This window comes from Ostrea edulis, chromosome 7 (genome assembly GCF_947568905.1).
Source record: "Ostrea edulis chromosome 7, xbOstEdul1.1, whole genome shotgun sequence".
Lineage (NCBI taxonomy): Eukaryota > Metazoa > Mollusca > Bivalvia > Ostreida > Ostreidae > Ostrea > Ostrea edulis.
Window position 1 is genome coordinate 3,991,988 of NC_079170.1, and position 7,493 is coordinate 3,999,480.

The following is a 7,493-nucleotide window of genomic DNA, read 5'->3' on the forward strand; positions in this document are numbered from 1 at the left end:
ACTCCTGTAACATCAACGAATTTTTCAATACCTGCGCCGGTATAGAAGTTGATCATACGCCACACATGTTCTTGCATACCAAATCAATTAAGAAACATAAGTACCATATATAAATTTGATAAAGATGGCTGACAGTGTACCTAGCACATTCACATCTGGATTTGAAAGTACATATTTTTAAATATAGATAATTGGTTTATTGGTAAGATGATAATTGCGATAGCTGTATTTTTCAAACCGTACCGACATTTTTGATCAGCTTATGGTTTTTATGCTTTTTACCCCGTATTGGAAAGAGAGAAAACAAACAAGAGAAAACGAAAAATTTAAACATCCCCCCTGTCTCCATTTCTTTTATGAATGGATAAAGGATCTGTAAGTCAGATGTCCCTTTCAATAGGCCTCGGGTCGCTGTTTTCTATCAACATGCATGTTTAAATTTACATCCTTGGTTATCTGCTATAGAAGGTTTTCAAGAAGAGGTTACTTCTGTGGTTCAGTAAAGAATTAGAACAAAAAGAAATATTTCTACTCATATTTTTATTCATTATCTCATTTGTGTTTATGTATTTTTGTTTTGGGTTCAGAGAGCCTCTTAAATTTTCTTCTTTATTGGAACAATTGTTTGAAAATGAAATGTTTCACAAATTGTTAATTAGTGGCCCCAGTTTGAAATTATGGTTATGAATTGTTGAAATAAATGAAATGTCACGAGAATGGAAAAAAAAACAGGTTTCTATTGATGACATAAACGTATGTTTTCGCCCATCTGATTAACTTTAGCTAATATCACGCATTGCTTTTAAAATATTAGATTTCTGCATTATTTTACGTATACATCCATGTTTTTATTTACACATTGAATGCGTTTTATGCTGGATATCCAACGCTATGTCTATTTTTGCCTTTTTTTAAAATCAATATTGGTTCTGAATAAAAATGATATCCGCCTTTCCTCACCTGAAGTCCATGTCCTATCATTAATCGGCCCTGATGACATCTCAAAGAATCGACGTGACAGAAAGCAAGCGAAGGCTAGCATTATCCCGAGGTTTAGATAAATTATCTCTAATACGTGAAACAATTACAATCATTTCCTTTCACTGATCCGCGCCCGGTTTTTTTGTTTTTTGTTTTTTTTTCCTTACATGGAAATTATATTAGACACAGTGTAATATTAGAAATGCGTTTTAATTACAAATATCTATGATCTAACATTTGTACCATCTAAAATATACAACAGCCGGGTAAAATATATTGTCTTCATATATATATACAATATCATGATAAAGATTTTAAACAATGTATAACATACTAAATCTGATATGCCCTGGGTCGAGGCCTCTGTTGGTGGACTGTTGGTCCCCGAGGGTCTCTACAGCCCAGTTGCTAAGTACTTCGTTACTAGCTTGAAAATACGGATGTATATTTAATTGCTGTTATAAAATTTAGAAATTCATTTCAAAATTAAGGATTATCTCCCTCATGCATAGCTCTTATCCTTGGATGAATTTGGCTCCACTTTTTTGGCACGCTGTTTTTGGCTATATTTAGCTCTAAAACTTCATAGTTGAGCATCACTGAAGAGACATTTTTTGTCGAAATGCACATCTGGTGCATCAAAATTGGTACCGTATAAGTTTTACATATATGATCTAACATTTGTACCATCTAAAATATACAACAGCCGGGTAAAATATAATGTCACATTCACCACCGTGTTGGCCTTTACTTTGACGAGTTACTGTATATATTTCAATATTACTTATTTCACGATTATGTATTGCTGTTGTGTGATGAAACTTCACGTCATCAATTATTTTGTAATTAAAGGAAAAATTAAAACTGAGACTGACTCTAGAAATTCGGACCGTCAGCATTTACTGTTTTGATTCGCATAAACACCGAGGGTTGGGCCCATATGTTTACATAGTGGTAGAAATTTCTAGCTTAATTGATAATTTAAGGCATTAATATATAATTTGTTTGTATAATGGGGGCATGAAGACCTATCCTCATTAACAAAAACTTTATATTTTCCCGTATTTGTAATTTTCACATTTTCTATATGTAAAGTTGAAAAGATCACTCTCGAGTTACTGCTTGATATTAACAGTTATAAATGTCAAGGGTTTTATTATGTCAAAATAACATCCATCGACATCACTTCCGTGCACAGACCAGCTGATCGACATGACAATTCAACGAAAGACAACTCGTATACTACTCGTAATTTACAACTAACTGGTCAGGTATTGCATTGAAAAAATAACATTTTGTGAATATTTTATTTTGTCGTTTTATCGTCCATTGTTTCTGAAATAGACAAAGATTTTGCATTGGTCCATTTCAGAGAGGGAAAGAAAAACCTGCATTGAAATATTATTTGTATACATAATCAAGGACGCACTAGACGTTTCTGACATTATCCCTGAAGTTATTGATATGGAGACTTCTTGTATGATTTTAAACATTGATTCACGTTTTTTATTGTAGTAATATTATCACACTCAATATATCGGCCTGGTTACCTTAGTTATTAGATCCCCTAGCCAGTGCTTAATGCAAGGGTTCCGGGTTCGATACCCCATTCTCCTAATATATTTTCTTTCTTTCTTTGCTACAATAATGTCAATTTATACAAGACTTTACATTTTTATTTGCAACAATATTCAACTATCAAAATATGCTAAATCTACAACCAATATGGCATTATACCCCAATCTTTTGTAGAAAAGATGTATAATGCATGTAAATTGAACGTGAAATGTCACGATTAATTTTATATTATTAAGAAACGTAGCGTATTTTCTCAAAATCGTATTCAAAAACACACTGGAGATGTGAACATCCGGATTGTGTTATAACACTGCAGATTGAATTACGAAAGCTAGGCATTATCATGCACCCAATCCTGTGGATAATGAAGTGAGTTATTTTCGAAAGTCATGCACATAATTCAAATAAAAAAAATAATAATATTTATAGATCATTGCACAATGTTCTGAATCTTCCCGGTATTGTTGGAGTGTCTCGTCCTCATACTCAGAATTTTGTAAACCTTCTTTTGAGTCCCACACTGAAATACTTAATGATATTGCTTCTACGCAGTCAGTCACCTTCAAAAAAAAGATCTTGTTAGAAAGAAAAGAATTTATACGATTGTCAATTTCTTTAACAATGAGACATCCTTTGATATATGGACGGCATATACAACGTGTTGAAAATAAAGGGTTGGATATGTTTTGTGTCCTTACATGTATCAGAATTTGAATGTTGACGAGTGTGTACCACGTTGTTATATACAAGTTGTCAGATTCTATGTCATGTTTTGTAGAGGAGTCCAACTGTCAATTAGAAGGTTTGTCAAAAAACCCCAGTGTCGATGGATTATTTGTCGATGAGTGATCAGGAACCACGAAATAACACATATGACCGGTCGACAGTGAAATGACCTGGGATCTGTTATTGTCATACTCTTAATTTTGTATTCTTTATATCATTGCTTTTAGATTGATGTACGTTATTTTTATTTTTCATAGGTCGCAACAACAATCAACAAACATCTGCCGAACAATACAATATTGTAAAGATTATATCCTCATTCTCGAGGGAAAACTCTTGTATTAAGAATGTATGATGAATTTGGGATATTTGAAAAGAATAGAGACGGTTCATATTGCCGTAAGTTATAAATAGTATTGGCAAATGTGTAGTATTGCCCAGTGATGTGTCGCCCTAAACTTTAATTTTTTTTTATAGTTTCTCCCTCTCTCTCTCTTTCTCTCTCTCTCTCTCTCTCTCTCTCTTTCTCTCTCTCTCTCTCTCTCTCTCTCTCTCTCTCTCTCTCTCTCTCTCTCTCTCTCTTATACATTGATTTAGGCATTGTTGTGTATACCGGAACTGTCACGACCTGTTTTAACATTTAGGTCTTTCTCGGCCGGGATTCAAAACCCAACTTTCCGCATGCTGAGTGAACGCTCTACCTTAAGACCACAGAAAATTCATAGGATGAGGTGAATACTCCAAGTGAAGCTAGCAGTAACAAGAAAATAAGAACAACAAAATCTATTTGTAACAAGAGATTCAGGCTCAAAGGATACCCATTTGGAGAGTTTAGAAAAGTGATGAATTTTTGTTTATGCTCTATACATTCTTCGGTTTGTATGAAGCTTATTAAACGAAAAATCAGATAGGTTTTCATTTGACTTTTTGCCATGTGTACTCTGAAATAACTTTCAAATTTAAAGTTGTTTACGACATTATTTCCACACCCTTCCATACCATGCAATAACTTATAGAATGTGAACTTTATAGCCACGCCTATTCATATGACAGACATATACTAGTATGGGGAATTACTTGTGTTTAGTCATCAAAGAAAATACACCGTATCAATGCCACAATGTAATGTACGGAAGATAGATGATGTAAACACTGACAGCAGGTAATAAACGTACGCTTTTACAGTCAGATACTCTCATCTGACATTACATTTTTTTTTACAAAAATTATAGGTTTTGAAGTGATGACATATCCCATGGAAACGAATTCCATTCAATAATAACAACTGACCTCAACAATGTATTTGTCGCATTAAACAAAACGATAGATGTGTTTAACAGTCACTTTAGTTTGTGTAGTATTTTAAGTCGCATTTGATAAGTGTTCCCTCATGTAGAATCAATGCCAGCTTTCGTTGACGTACCACACGTTGTGAACTATTTAGGGTACTCGGGACAGTAGTGGTGGTGGTTCTTTATCGCGCCAACACCTTAGTGTAAACATTCACAGACAGAAATATGATATATGTAATCCAATATCCACTCAAATAAAGTTTAAAAGAATGAAATTAGAAAAAAACAAACATTCGCGTTCAATAACCTTGTGGAACTAGTGGAGAGTGCGATATGGAAGTCAGATATAGGCCGTACATTTGTCAAGATCAAAACATGGGCTTTATTGAAAACGCTTTGTTTACAAAATATGCACTATCGAACGCACTGCTTTTGAAGGACAGTTTTTTAAATAACAGTCGACTAGTTTAATCAATATCAGATGCACAGATGGTGTGTAACATATCCTGCTGTAAAGTGTACCACGTTTGAGTTTGAAATTGTCCAATAAACACCATACACTGTGCTTAAGGAAAGTCCGTGCTTTTACGTATCCAGTTTTAAATTTTAAACACCGACTAGAAAGTTCCAGTTATAACTTCTTTGTTTGATGTTTGTAGTTTACGAGAACTGTACGAGTCAAATTTAGCATTCAAATGTGAATCTTAGATATATTTACCATGAATTATTATAGTGTGAGGGTTAGGGTTAGGGTTAGGGTTAGTCCTCACTTGCTCCAATGGTACAAAGCAATGTAATATCTACATTGAAAGGCTCATAGGCTTAAAAGGCTTATAGCTTGCAATCTAAGCCTGAACAAGTTAAAAATCATACATAGGCGTGATCCTCACAGTGGAATTCACACTGAATTTTAGGGAGTGTGTTTGGTTCAAAGAAACCCAGAATTATAAATCCTCAGAAAATCATCAGCAAAGTTGTTGAATATTTGAACTCTTCTTCACAAGTACTTTCAAGAAACAAAATTATTTGTACATGAGCTGTAGTTGCTAGAATCTACATATATGTACACTATATTTATTTTTTCTATAAATATGAGATAGCATGTATGTATTTTTATGTATTATATGATTGATAGCCAAACAAAAAAAGAATAACACACACACCAAAAATATTGTGAGAAAAAGGAAGGGGTGGGGGTGCACACCCCACCCCCCCCCCCCACTCCTTGTGTTCTAATTGTCTGGTAGGACAAAATTTTCAGTATGTTTTACATATATATATATATATATATATATATATATATATATATATATATATACATGTATATATATATATATATATATATATATATATATATATATATATATATCTGATTTCTACATTAGGTAGACCATCCTATAAAATCTGGCTTAAGGGGACAATATACATTTCTCTAATCCTTGCACATTTCAAGAAACAAATAGCATTTCTTTTAGTAAAAGAGTACCAAATTTGCCCTTGTGCCAATGAATTCCACATAACGGTGAGCATAAAAAATATACAAAAAAATCGGTCTCCCTAATAATGTGTAATCCTTACGTATTCTTTAGGGAGACCAGTATATATAATTTGCAATATATGGCTTAAGTGGACCTTATATATAATTTGCAATATATGGCTTAAGTGGACCTTCATTTGTAATCTTTCTGCATAGTTTAGGGAGACCAATATATATTTTTGTGATTTAAGTTGACCATTGTTTCCTTGCAGTTTTTACCATTTCAGTTTAACACAGAGACAGAACGAATGGTTATGTGCTTAATTTTCACAGTTGCGTCATATATAATGTAAACTAGATCTTGTTTTTAGTAAAAACAAATGTCTCCCTTGTTCCCCAAATTAATATTATACAGATTCAGAATATTTCTACTGTAACATTTACAAAAATGTTTGGATTATCATATATCCTGATGATAGGCACATCTCCAAGTGGTAATGAGGCAACATACAAAGATTCAAGGTTAAGTGATGAGCCATGTAGGAGAAGTTTTGCAATCTCCACCCCTCTTACAACAATTATATAATGTCCAAAAATAACTGGATCCTCATATCCTGACAATATGCACATCTTCATATGGTAATGAATCATTGTAAAATTTAATTTCAATGCTATGTAATAAGCCTTCTAAGAGAAGTATTGATAAGCAATTCTACGTCCTTGATCCCACGAAATCCAGTGAAACTTTTAATGGACTTCAGATCCTGATGAAATGCACATTTTCAAGTGGAAATGAAGCATTGTACAAAGTTTCAGGGTGATGCAACTAGCAATATAGGAGGAAAGGCATTCACAAGCTATTTTATATCCTCCACCACTCTTAGATCCACTATAACGTTTTAAAAAATTAATGGATCTTCATTCCCTTCTAATATGCACATTTTCAATTAGCAATGAAACATTGTACAAAGTTTCAAGGTTATGCGTTAAGTGATTTATGAGGAGAAGCATTCATAAGCTACCACCCCTTTTAGATCCAATATAATTTGTACAAAAATAATTCCATCCTCATATACTGATGATATGGGCATTACAAAGGTAATGAAGCATTGTACAATATTTCAAGGCTATGCAATAATTGATGTACGAGAAGTGTTTACAAGCTATTTTATACCTTCTACTCCTCTTGGATCCACTATAAGTGTACAAAAATATATGGATCCTCATATACTGACACCATGCAAATCTTCAAAAGGTAATGAAGCATCTTACAAGGTTTCCAAGGCTATGTGATAAGTGATGTATGAGGAGAAGAGTTCGCAAGAGATTTTTTACCTTCCACCCCTCTTAGATCCACTATATCTTAGACAAAAATAATTGAATCATCAAATCCTGATGGTAGTTACATCTTCAAATGGTAATGAAGCATTGTACAAAGT